The sequence below is a fragment of the Sinocyclocheilus anshuiensis genome, unplaced genomic scaffold, assembly GCF_001515605.1.
Source record: "Sinocyclocheilus anshuiensis isolate Anshui unplaced genomic scaffold, SAMN03320099.WGS_v1.1 scaffold521, whole genome shotgun sequence".
Taxonomy (NCBI): domain Eukaryota; kingdom Metazoa; phylum Chordata; class Actinopteri; order Cypriniformes; family Cyprinidae; genus Sinocyclocheilus; species Sinocyclocheilus anshuiensis.
Window position 1 is genome coordinate 614600 of NW_015540882.1, and position 13135 is coordinate 627734.

Here is a 13135-nt window from a genome sequence, read left to right on the forward strand (position 1 = left end):
CATATATATATATATATATCACACACACATATATATATATATATATATATATATATATATATATAAAATATATACAAATATAATTTTTATTTATTTATTTTTTGGCAGAACAAAAAAAAAAGAAGCAAGATTTATACTCGGAATTCTGAGAAATAAAAGTTATATTGTTAGATATAAAGTTGAAATTGTTGGGGTAAAAAAAGTCAGAAATGTGAGATAAAAAGCTGCAAAAAAAGCAATATTTAAACTCAGAATTCCAAGAACAAAAAAATCTAAATTGTGAGATATAAACTCAGAATTGTGAGATGAAAAGCAAGTACCTTTTTTATTTTATTTATTTATTTACTTTAATTCCATACTGGAAACAAGCTTCCATACTAAACAGTTGGGATATTGCATGGTTTATCCACATCCATTAAAATGACATTATTGTCATAATTATTCCCATTAGATAAAAGTAAAAAGGTTTTCTCCTAAGCTGCTTATTTGGGAAAGCACAGGATTTAACGGAGTGCTCAGAACGGTGAGCATTTCAGCCCATGAGGCTGATCAACCAAACCAGCACCTGCAGAATAATGAGCCAGAGCCACTATAGAAATCAGTATGAATGCAGATGAATTAAATGCACCATTTTAAAATAATAATGCAGAGGTGGGAATATTCTGCTGGTGAATGGCAGCGGTTTGTTGACTCTCTCAGGTCCAGTAAATACAAGGCTTTCAAACTCACTAGCCAGGTAACTATACAGCTATTGGCACAGTAAATAAAGTAAGATAGCTGGTGATTTTCCCACCTTACCGTTGCTGAAGTCTAGTATCGAGTGCTGTGGCTGACTGTCTGTGTAAGTGAACATCCAGAGAAGACGTGCCGCTTCGGTGCCTTCAGTTGTAGACGGATTCAAGCCGTTGCGGCGGTTCCAGCACGACAATACCGCTGTGCTTGAAGCGAGGTGCATACAGAAACACTTTACTGAGTCTGTGGAAAAATTCAACTGACCTTCACAAAGGCCAGACCTGATCCCCTCTCAGCTTTTTTTTTGACAACTTGATGTTAAAGTATTTGTTCTGATCATATTTTCAGCCTATTTTCATAGGGATGCACCGATATTATTATTATTATTATTTTAAATGTGATAGCCAATAAAATTAGATGCTATAAAAATATGAATTCACACTAAAAATGCATGTAATAGTTTTAAATCCTACAAGTGAATTTTGGGCATCACAACACTATAATGTACAGCATGAACAGATTAGATTAGCTAAATATTACATTTAACAGTGTCTTAACATTTTATTTAATTAAAATTGTGTTTAAAGATGAACTTAAAGTGAGTGTTAAATGAAAGGACTTGCATTTCTTGTTTTATTTGTTATTGTTTATTTTTTAAATTCTAATTTTGATTATGATAGTCAGTGTTCTTTTAATATTATTTAATACTGTTGAAGTATTTATTAAGATTTTGATTTGTTATTTTTATATTTTCAGTTTTCATTTTTAATATTGTAATTTTAGTAATTATGTTGTGCTTTTGTCATTTTTATATATTTTTTTTTACATATTTCCATTTAGCTTTTTAATTTAATTTAATTTTATTTAAAGCTTTATTTTACCTTTATATTCCATTTTATTTTGATTTCAGTTTCAATTGAGTAATTTCAGTATTTTAACTTAAAATTATTTTAGTTAGTTGCCAAGGCAATACTTTGAAGATTTTCATCTGATATTTATTTATTTTATTTTGTTTCAGCTTGATTTCAGCTACAGATTTCTAGTTGTAGTTAACAATAACAATAATGCTGATAGTATAAAAATAAAATGTTGTCTATAAAAAAAATCTATACAATTTTTTGAAAATTATATTATAATTTAATGTAAATTGAATTCAGTTAATCATGATCATTTCTTGCTGGAGTCCTGACTAAATGTAAAAAATAAAATAAAAGCATGTACAATTAAATATTGGCTAAAATATATCCAATTTATTTACAGACAAATAAAAAAAAATCTCTAATATTGTCCGATAACCGATATGGTACTGATATATCGTGCATCCCTACATTTTTTTTCATGTCTGTTTTTGCTTTTCTCTCGTGTGTTAGCAATTGAATGTTGTGTTGAGTGTGGGCCACAGTTGCTTCTGGGGAATGGATGGCTGGTCCCTGAACAAGTCTCACAGGCCGTGCTATTTATAGGAGTGAGCACAGTTTATATCTGGCCGAATAACAGCCCTGAGATCAGGCAGGTGTTCACAGCTTAGCAAAGCAAACACAGGCTGGTATCGCTTGAAATTAGAGCAATTATTTTGTGAATCTGGGCGCGAGAGGTATGGCTCGTGGTTTTGTGAGATCATTGATGAAGCTGTTCTGATGAGGGGCAACGATTAAAAAAATCTGAGAGACCTTGAACCCTTCATGTGCAGAGATGTAGGTGTGAGGCTAAGGGGAATGCTTTGATGGAGGATTGACGGTAATGGGCACCCAGACCATTAGCAGGACTACAGACCGTTGACGGGGTCCTGAATTTATGGCACTTTATAGATTAACTGTAACTCCAGTGGGCCGCACGATACATCAGTTCCATATAGAAGACTTTGACCTCTGGTCTTTCAATGCTCAGTTTCATTGCCACTTTTGTTGCCACTGTGCTAAGAGCATCATTGCTTTTTTTCCCTCCTCTGAGGATGCTATCTGTTTCCTTCTTTGAGGAACTCTCGAGGAAGTCTCCCAGTTGCCACTAAATGACAGTGCTGGCAGCAGTTATCCAAAGCCATTATGTGTCATTAGAGAGTTGAGAAAATTGTGAGCATCAGCGACTTCCCATCAGGTTATTACAGTACAGTCACGAAGACCAGAGCGGGTAGGATATCTTTATTAAATCTGTGATGTCTCAAGCACAAACATCTTCTGTAGCAGCAAAATTATAGATGATCAAAATTGGCTAGTCAGTGGTCTTGAGGAAGTGTCACTCCAGTTTAACATATTTCGTAGGGAGTGTTTACAATACATAAGATACAATTTTGCTTTCAAAACAGCTAGATGGAGTATAACAGGCCAAAGACTTGACACTTTGTCGCAAAAGCGCAACACTTATGATGGTGTCACGAACAATTTGGTCCATCCACTCAGTTCAGTCCGCTGTTTGTAATGCCTGATCAAACAAAAACGTATGTATAAAACATAGTAGCTTAGCATAACATCAAAATGCGGTCACACTTATTTTTATTGTTATTTCAATAGGATTCCCCTCGATTAGGAATTTTACGTGAGGCGAAATTAATGTAGGCCTGTTACATTCTTCTTATTATTAGGCATGTTATTATTATTAGGTTACTTTTATTATTAAATTACAATTAATTTTCCCCGCAATAATTTCATAGCACATCACCGCATAACTGACGTGCTGTGAGGATAATAAAAGATTAGGCTATTAGCTTACTCTTCATTGAAAATGTTTTTAAAAAGGTATTTTAAAATGGGTCTATTCATTTATACAATGAATTATAGGCCTGTAATTAAAATTATTAACACTGCAGTCATCAATTAAAATTAAGAGCAGCTTTATTTCAAGCACCGACTTTCAAAAACAACCTGTTTAACACAAAAAACATTTCTCATGTTTTTTTTTCACTATGTACGGGCCACAAGAGAAATATTAAAGAATAATTAGAGTTATATGCCGTTATCAGCATATGTTGAAGTAGATTTGTCTCTTGTTGTCTCTGAGAGAATATGTGCTGTTAATGCAGCGTCAGATGCCGAAAGCACCGTTAGTTTGTACTTTTTGTATTTGTATTTGTATTTGTATAATTGACTTTTTGTATAATTGACTAAGGTTAAAACGTTCACCGGCATAACTCTTGCGCAAAGTTTGCACATTGCTTAATATCAGCTTTCATGGTTTAAAACAGAAATATTTCCAATATTGCGATGTAACAAACCCCAAACCCCCCACCCCCCGGAGGGGGGCCTAGGACTTGCAGTTCGCGGGGGGGGGGGCCCCGCGATTTTGTGCTACGCCACTGTCCCTACACTGTTTACAAAAGACAATAGACCTATTTTTGGTCCGTTAGTTGATTATTCTGATATCTTAATCTATGGCCTATGCAAAGATTCAGTTAATTTAGTGCATTGTGGACCAGATTTGTTTGATTGGTGATACTGTAGACTAAGCTAACAGGCTAATCCACTAATGGTATGCTAAACCAGTATGTTAAATGATTAGTTTGCAAGACCTAAGCTAATTAAAAATACACGAAGATAAGAAATCTATCATTTAAACGTTCAACCGATTTTAAACTGTGAAAGAGAACTCAGTTTGGCACTTCCAACACAGAATTCAGTTTTTTTACATCTCCTCGCGCTTGAACGGACGAATACATCTCAAAATAGCCATCTCAGCAAGTATTCTCATGAACACAGTCAGTTATTCTCATAAACACAGTCAGTTACGTCTTACGTGAAGTGAACATAAGCAAAAGGCAGTCGGATGTGTAACACTATATTGGATCAGTGCAGTAGGTCTTAAAGTGACAGCAGCCAATAAATACCTGCTGCTGTCTGTGTCATTTTTTCTTAATCAATCATCAAAACTCAACTTAATCTTAACACAAAAATTCATCTACAGTATATTTAATTTTTAAAGTGAAAAATTAGTCTGTATAAAATGTTCAACAGCAGAATTCCAGGTGAAAAACTACATTACCCATGATTCTGTAAAAAAATATCCACTAAGCAGAGAATTGAAGCAAGCAAATCGCACCAAATGAGCTCTTTAGTGCCCGCCCAACTCCCATGAAGCACAGCGAGTGATATTATGGAGTCAATAGTTTAATCAATAGTATTTTTCTCCAATGTTTTAAATTTGATGTTGTCATTAGCAGTGCTTTATGGGATTGTAGTTCTTTTTTTCTCTCACTAAAGCCATTAAATGTGTGCCTCTGTCTTTTTATCCAATTTTCAAATACCATTTTTGGCTACAGATGAAAGCTTGTAATGTAGTGGTTCTCCTCGTAGCTGGTTGATTTGGTTTATGGCTTGTAACTCTTTAATGAAGACTTTTTACAAATTCCTTTGGGAAAACACATTCAGAACCAAGGCTGCTGTAAAAAAAATGCACTATAGAAATGCTTTGGGGCATCAGGTGACTTGGGACGTCACTAATCAGCTTGTTGGTTGTTGTTGGACTAGTCAACCAGTTTGGCTCGTTCTACACTGGCAGTGCAGCATACGGTCTGTACCGACTCGAGAGAGCAATCCTACATTAGATGCCCATAGATGCATGATTGTTGCACACGTCACGTCTCTGATGCCCGATCCCAGAGGCATTATGGGTGACAAATGGTGCCATTGCTTGTCATACTGAGTGGTGGTGGATTGTTTGTCTATGTCATGCACAAAACTGCTTTCATGGGACGTGATTCCTCCATGGGTTGCTGTTGTGCTTGAGACAGGAGGAGAGTTTGGAGTGAAGCAGGTCTGTCTGGTATTGAGAGGATTTAGATCAATGGGCCTCCACCAGAATGACTGAGAAAAGTAAAGGTCATGTTTTTTTAGACGTACTCGTGGGATATGAGGTTTGCTCGAAGAAATATAATAGGCTCCTGGGAAAAATATTGCTCTGGTTATTCTTTGTGCTGGAACAGAGCCATCTCTTCTGGCTCTGTAAAGTTTGTATGGTGTGATTTTCTGACCTGTGAGTGATTCTCACAGACATTTTGTAGCATGTGAACCATACCAAAGATTCCCAAACACAACTCTCATGGGGCGTTCACGGCGTTTGCAGTGACAAAGCGACCACAAGTCATTCTTTTTCAGTGAAAGTTGGAGCTCTGGTTAGCATTAGCGGTTAGCATTAGTTACTGGTAGATGCTGTAACTGCACCTTTAAGCAAGAAATATCATTATCCAATTACATTTAATTTTTTTATTTTAACTACTTAATAATTCCAGCTAGATAAGACATGGAGATCTGTGGAGCATTTCCCAAAAGTTAACAATAGAATTCAATAGAATTCAATAGAACTTGCGACCATAGTTAGCTAACGATGTTTTTGGAAAATGCACCCCTGGTTAGCATTAGAGTTTAGCCCCCACTGGAAGATGATGTTACAGCACATTTATTCAAGGAACATCATTCTCCATTTAAATTACATTACATTAAAAATTATAATAATCTAAAAAAAGATTTTAATTTTCTATAAAAAATAAAATAAAATGAATAATTGCAGCCAGATAAGACATAGAACTCTGGTTAGCATTAGCAGTTAACAAATAAAATAAAATAAAATAATTTCAGCCAGATAAGACATAGAGATCAGGGCCCGTATTCACAAAACATCTTAAGGCTAAAAGTAGCTCATAATTCGCCGATTTATAATAATAAATTAATTAATAATGGGCATGTCAGTCCTAAATGTAGGACTCCTAAATTTTTGTTCTAAGAGCATTTCACAAAGCGTTTTAGTGCTAAAATTAGCTCCTAAATCTGTGAAACGTTAGGAGTAGTGAAGAGGACTCCTAAGTCACTAAAACCAAATCTGAACTATCCTAAAATGGCTGTTGCCAGCAATCTACCTTGGAATATAAACATTTTAGAAACATTTGACGATAATGAGCTTTTAAAAAGGTATCGGCTTTGGTTTGGAGGTTATCCCAACTCCAAATTTTTTATTATATCGTTAATATAGGCCTATAGCTGTTCTCGCGTCCAGTTTGGTTTTCTGTTATGTTTGCATGTCTTACTATCAGCCTTGATTATTCTACTCTGCTAATTAAAAGGCTGTTTATATGCATATTACCAAAATTGTATTAGTCGCTTAGTCGCAGAAAAAAAAAATTACACATGAAGTGGCGAAATCACGCAGTTCGTGATGGACAAATCGTTAACGGCTGGTCTTTGTGGTATTATAGTACATCGGGCAGGACATCCATATGCTCTCCTAACATTCATCGACCTCAAATATGGCTTATCATCTGAAAAATGTATGTAGTAGCAACTTTACATGGCAGCTCAATCTAATGTTAGCCTAGAAAAAAGTGCGCAGTTCACGTGTTTGTGCGGAGTGTGGAAGCTGAACAGTAGCGCTCGTGGGCTACTGCATGACAGATGGAGGCGTCGCTGCGATCATTTGCTCTTAAAATACTTTGTCATTTTTGGTCATACAGATAAGAGTAATGCATCTTTTGTATCTGTAAAGACTCTACGTTTATTCGTGTGCACTCAGAATAACAACGAAACGTTGCGCTCTTGTAAAATAATGAAAGCAAACAGGATGTGCTTTCTGCTGTCTCGGACTCTGTGAACTTGAGCTTCGAGCATACACTTGAGCATGTGAACTTGAGCATACATGGAGTTTCGAACTTCGAAACTCCATCTATGCTTGCCTTATTACAGACATGAAAAATATATCTATAGAGAGGGAAACTTGTAAATGAAAAAAAAATTAAAATAGAAAACAGATATATTATGTAATCCGTATGAAACATGCATACAGGCGCATACTGCGGAGATAACGAGTCAGTGTCAGAAAGCCAGCAGAAAGCACTAGTGTAACAATAAATTATTAAAACATTAATGCAGTGTACAGTGTACTGTTTTTCCCTAACACATTCATAATTATTATATTTGCCGGTGCGCTGTGGCAAGCCTTTTTTGCATGCGCTTGAGCGCTTATTAGGCTATGTAGGCAATTAAAGGCCCATTATTATGATTTATATGATTTATAAATAAAAGTGTGACTAATAGTCGACTAATGGTTAAAATGAACGACTACTATTTGACCAGAAAAATCTTTAGTCGAGGGCAGCCCTAATGCATATTGACTAATTGTTTACGAGAAGCATACATGTTTTAAGAGAAAACTCTTAGCTAAAAACTTTTACTGCTATTTAGGAGAACTCTTAGTGGTAAGATAAAATGTTTTGTGAATACGGGCCCAGGTTAGCATTAGCAGTTAACCCCTACTGGTAGATGATGTAACTGCACCTTTATGCATCATGAAACATCATTCTCTATTTAAATTAAATAATAATAATAATAATATCAATACAATACATATTTGTTTCTATAAAAAAAATCTCCAACCAGTTAAGACATTCATTTTCTTAGCGTAGGTTACTATTTATAGCAATAATTCAGCAATGATCTGACAGGCTGATGTTGTCATTGTGCCCCTAAAGGCTTTGTAACATTAATCTGAGGAGCGGGTCTCTCTCTCCGTCTTCTCAAACACAGTTCATTAGCACCGGCTCTGGGAAGCAGCAGGGTTTTTATTAATGCATTAATGAGAGCGTTTGATTACTATCATCAATCAATATGAGGCCATGTGACATCATAAAGGACACAGATAAGTGATAGCTTGAGAGATCAATCGATGGATACATAAAACAGCACAACAACCAATCCAGTTGATATATGCCATACTGTGCATTTTGGAATAGATTCAAATCTTGAGTGTATTGAATGTCACTGTTCTGGCTTTTAGGGTGCTTTCACACGATTGCTTGGACCGAACCCGAGTTCGATTGCTCCCCCCTCCCCCTGCCCCCGCTGGACTGTGTTCACATTATATTATTTGGGTCCGAACCACGGTTCGTTTGCGTCATCAAGCCAGCAGCTGTTTACCCCGTTGCTTAGTAACGATGGTGCAGGAGAAGACGGCAAAATGCGTAGCAAGATGCTCTTCAATTTTATATTTATGTTTTTGAACCGTTGGTTTTGTTTCCAAAGTTTCAGTACATAACGGCACTTATGTCTGCCTTACGAATGTACTGCAAATCCTCTAAAGTACTCTGAAGGCGAACAGAAATGTGATATACAGCTCTCTGCTTGCAGCATGTCAGTCACGCTCATCAGGAAAGTGAGTGAAAAACACATTTTTATCAAATAATACGTCATTAATAGCGGTTCACTTCTGTGATTTGGTACGATTGCGTTCACATCAGCAGTGAACCGAACCGGAGTTCACTTGAACCGTACCCCAGACCACCCTTTTTAAGCGGACTCAGGTATGGTTTGTGGGTGCGCACCAAAAGTGCTAGTGTGAAAGCACCCTTACTGGTTTCATGCAGTTAGACTCAGTGGAAATTGACATAAGTCAGCGAAGTCCTGAGGACCTCTTTTGTATCCGTGTTTAAGTACCTGTCCTGTTGAACATTTTCAGGATTTTTATTTTATTTTATTTTATTTATTTTTTAAGGAAATGTTCTAACAGCATTTGTTTGCTAATACGTTTAGTTAGATATTTTGTATCTAATGCAGTGAACTTTGAGGATCCTTGAGTTGAATTCTAATTCATTATTGAATCCGTCCTTTGCATTCACAAAATATCAGAATCAGAATCAGAATGAGCTTTATTGCCAGGTATGTTTACACATACGAGGAATTTGTTTTCGTGACAGAAGCTTCCACAGTGTAACAGAATGACAGTGACAGAACAAAAAACAAGATAATAAAAAATAAAAAATAGAACTAAAGTAAATAAGGAATAAAAATATATAAATCGACAATTGTATGTGCAGGTATATTACAATAGACAGTTTTGTATGTACAGGTACTGTATATTATGTGCAAATTTTAGGTGTAGACTGAGTATGAGTGTTAGATAAATAAGTGTATGAGTGTATAAATAGTGTGTGTTCCACAGTTATTGTTAAGTGTTCATGAGATGGATGGCCTGAGGGAAGAAACTGTTCCTGTGTCTGCTCTGTAGCGTCGACCAGATGGCAACAGTTCAAAGAAGGAGTGTGCTGGATGTGAGGGGTCCAGAGTGATTAGCAGAGTTTGAAAAATCCTTATTTGTCCGGGAGAGCAGAAGGAGTTCGTCCGTTTTGTTGGGTAGAGAGCGGAGTTTTGCCAGATGGATGCTTGGCAACGGCGTCCTGAATCCGCGCTGTCTGAGCTTCACGAGCGCACCGGCTCGCTTCCCCCGTCTGCGCGTCCTGAAGCGCTTGATCAGCGCTGCAGCTCCCCCGACTACATTGTCCAGCAAAACATCAGAATAATCGAAAACCGGTGAAATATCAGGTGGTGTGTACTTCCGAATGTCCAGCAATTCGTCTCTGGTGAAACTGATTGCAGGGATATAACTAAAGACAGGACAAACTAACAAAAACATGAAAACAACTGCGGAGCACGCCACGGAGGCAGCCATCAGCGTCGGCGCCATCGTCACAACATCGTGTGTGTGAATATTCGGTCTGATTTGCGAACTGGATCACCGAAAAGAACCGTTTCCAAAGAGCGATTCATTCACTGATGCGGTTTTGAAGTACAACTCACTGACTCAGTGATTCACTGATCCGGCCGCAGTGGTTCTTGAGTTAACAGCTGACTAGAGAGAAGACTGAATAACTTTAAATCTCAGTCTGTTTATCACACTAAGCTATTATATGACTTCAGAAGACTTGGAATATACAATTTTGTTAGCAATCATTGCACTTTTGTAGCTATGAATCAAGCATGCAGGAGATAGGCTATTACATAAGGATTATATAAACGTTGAAGATAGCTGCCATATTTACAAGCCGTTTAATCAAAACCTCCCCATAAAAATTCCTGTGGTTTAAACAAGAATGGCACTCTATGAAAATACAGTATGTTCTGCTTGATGGTTTTTATTTATAGCCGTGGAATTGCAAGGTTAATCTTTGTGGTCTAGTTTGTGGGCTGGTACCGAGGATAAAAGCTCACAGCACAAATGAGAGACTGGCTCACTGAATTCAACAGGGTACACAATAAAACAGCTGCGAGAATTGAATCAAAGTGCCTGTTATATCATTCCATGTGGTTGTATGTATGTGCAGAAACAGAAACTATTTTCAGACTATTTCTGTATGTTGACAACCTTAATTTCCCCAAATGGAAATTCAGGTCGGGTGTGACATGTTAAAGATCAGATGGAAATAAATGTGGTCTTGGATCACCATGTGGTCACTGCTTTCAAACCTGCTGTTAAAGTGGCCATATCATTCACTTTTTAATAATTTTATGTTTTTCCTGAACATTATAACTTGTATAACTTTTCTTGTGTGGAATACAAAAGAAGATATTGTCTCAGCGTCTATTCAGTGAAAGTCAGTGGGGTCCAGAGTTGTTTGTATATTGTTCTTTCTCATAATATCTTCTTTTGCGTTCTGCAGAAGAAAGTCATACAGGTTTGGGACAACATGAGGGTTAGTAAATGATGACAATGTTCTTTTCTGCTTGAGCTAACCTTTTGTTACTGTACCTTTAAGACTAATTTCTATTATGACTGGCTAACCTTTTCACATGGATGTCACTGCTTGCCTACAGGTTGCAGGTTTGTTGTTGTCGAGGCCTATATAGTTAGTACTGCTTCACTCAAGGCTTCAAATGGTGACAAAATTTGGCGCAAATGCAAAAAAAGAGAAACGTTTCCAATAATAATTTAAAATGTGTTCTAGACCCATTGGCGAAAGTATGGGAAATGCTGAGTGCATAAATATGTGGTTTTGTCATATAATTTAGTGAGGTGGAATTAATTACATATTTAGAGTGTGTTGTTACATTAGCGAAATTTCAGTGAAAATTTGTGCACAAAAAAGTGTGTTGTCAATTGCCAGTAGTGTAGCGATGTATGAACTCTAATATTTTCAAATATTCACATTTTCAAATGTTCGCTAAACTTACAACAACCTTTCGTCCATGTGATATGACCGTACCTTTACAGTCTGCTTTAACTGTGATGTTCATTATCATTACACAAACAAATGACTCTTATGAACTGGTTCTTTTTATTGAGTCAGTCAAAAAGATTCATGAAATGGTAAAAAAAATAAATAGCCTAGTATTTTAAAAATCATTCAGATATTTGACAAAAAATATTATTGGTCATTGTTTAGCATATTGAGGTTGAAGCATAATGTTTATTAAATTGTAATGGATCAATTAATTAATCAATTCCTTCATTAATTTGTTCATTTTTTTCATTTGTTAATTCATTAATTAATTAAGTCCTTCATTCATTCATTTATGGCAGAATTAATTATTCTTATTCTTACAAAAAAGTGACATTTATATGACTCTGTAACATTAATAATAACAACAACAACAATAATAATAATAATAATGCATTTTATTTTCTCAAACCCTATATATATATATATATATATATGAACATTTATGCTATAACATTTTTATGTTATATTTATTATTATATAGTTATAACATCATAAAACCAAAAAAGTAATTTGGATCCAAATTGTTTTTTTTTGTTTTTTTTTGGGAGCTGTCCGTTCTTATGACACAACCTTGAAGATTGAAGATGAGCTAGTTTTGCAGCTTTGTTTAGATTTTGAATGTTGGAGTATATCTACAAATGCCTATTTCAAAATATTTTTTTGCATGATATGACTCCCGTAGGAAAGGCCTTGAAATTGCATCACCAACCACTTCACACTTTCTCAGCAAGACGCCAACCATTCCTCCTGAACCTGAGGTCAGTTACCGAAACGACTATTAGATAAACTACAGAACTGATGGGTTGACCGAGTTCACCTCAGCTCTGATGATCAGAAACATTTTGTTCATCAAAGATTCATTGTAAACTGATGCAACCAAAGTTTCTCCACTTCATGAAAGCGAATGAATTTTCCTCCAGTAGTTCAACCGCAAGGTGCCTTTATTCCTTTAGTCTCTGTGGTGTGTGCAAATGTGGTGTGTAACAGAATTGTGCTTCTGATCTTCTCGTATTGATCGATTTTAGAGAATTCGCTGAGGGAGAGAAAGGAATCAATTTCGCGCCAACATCAAGGAATAAGCAATAACTCCCAGTTCTCTTCTGTCTGCTCGAGTCTAATGTCTTCTGACAGACACCAAATAAAATGCACTGGGTTGAAAGTGTAGCCGGCTGTCTAATGTGAATAAGTCGGTTCTATTTGTGGGGCGTAAAGAGCGTTAACTGACATCGGCGAGAGCTGGCGTTCTCGGTATTGCGTGTGGTCATCCGTGCTTTAGCGTGCTAACTGATGCTAATGGTTTGTGACGCGGCCCATCAGAAGCGAGCGCCGTGAGCGCGTTCTGAAACGATTAGATTTTTCTACTGGGCTGGAAAATGCTCTGGTTTTCCTGCCTTTAGCTCCGGGCTGTAACACCTCTGATGTTCTGCGCTGTGT

General features: G+C 36.5%; 1 protein-coding gene across 1 annotated transcript in view; it reads left to right on the forward strand.

The window, feature by feature from the left end:
• LOC107688567 (N-acetyl-beta-glucosaminyl-glycoprotein 4-beta-N-acetylgalactosaminyltransferase 1-like) overlaps nucleotides 1-13135 on the forward strand; it is a 189300-nt gene that overhangs the window by 104448 nt on the left and 71717 nt on the right. The window lies entirely within an intron of this gene.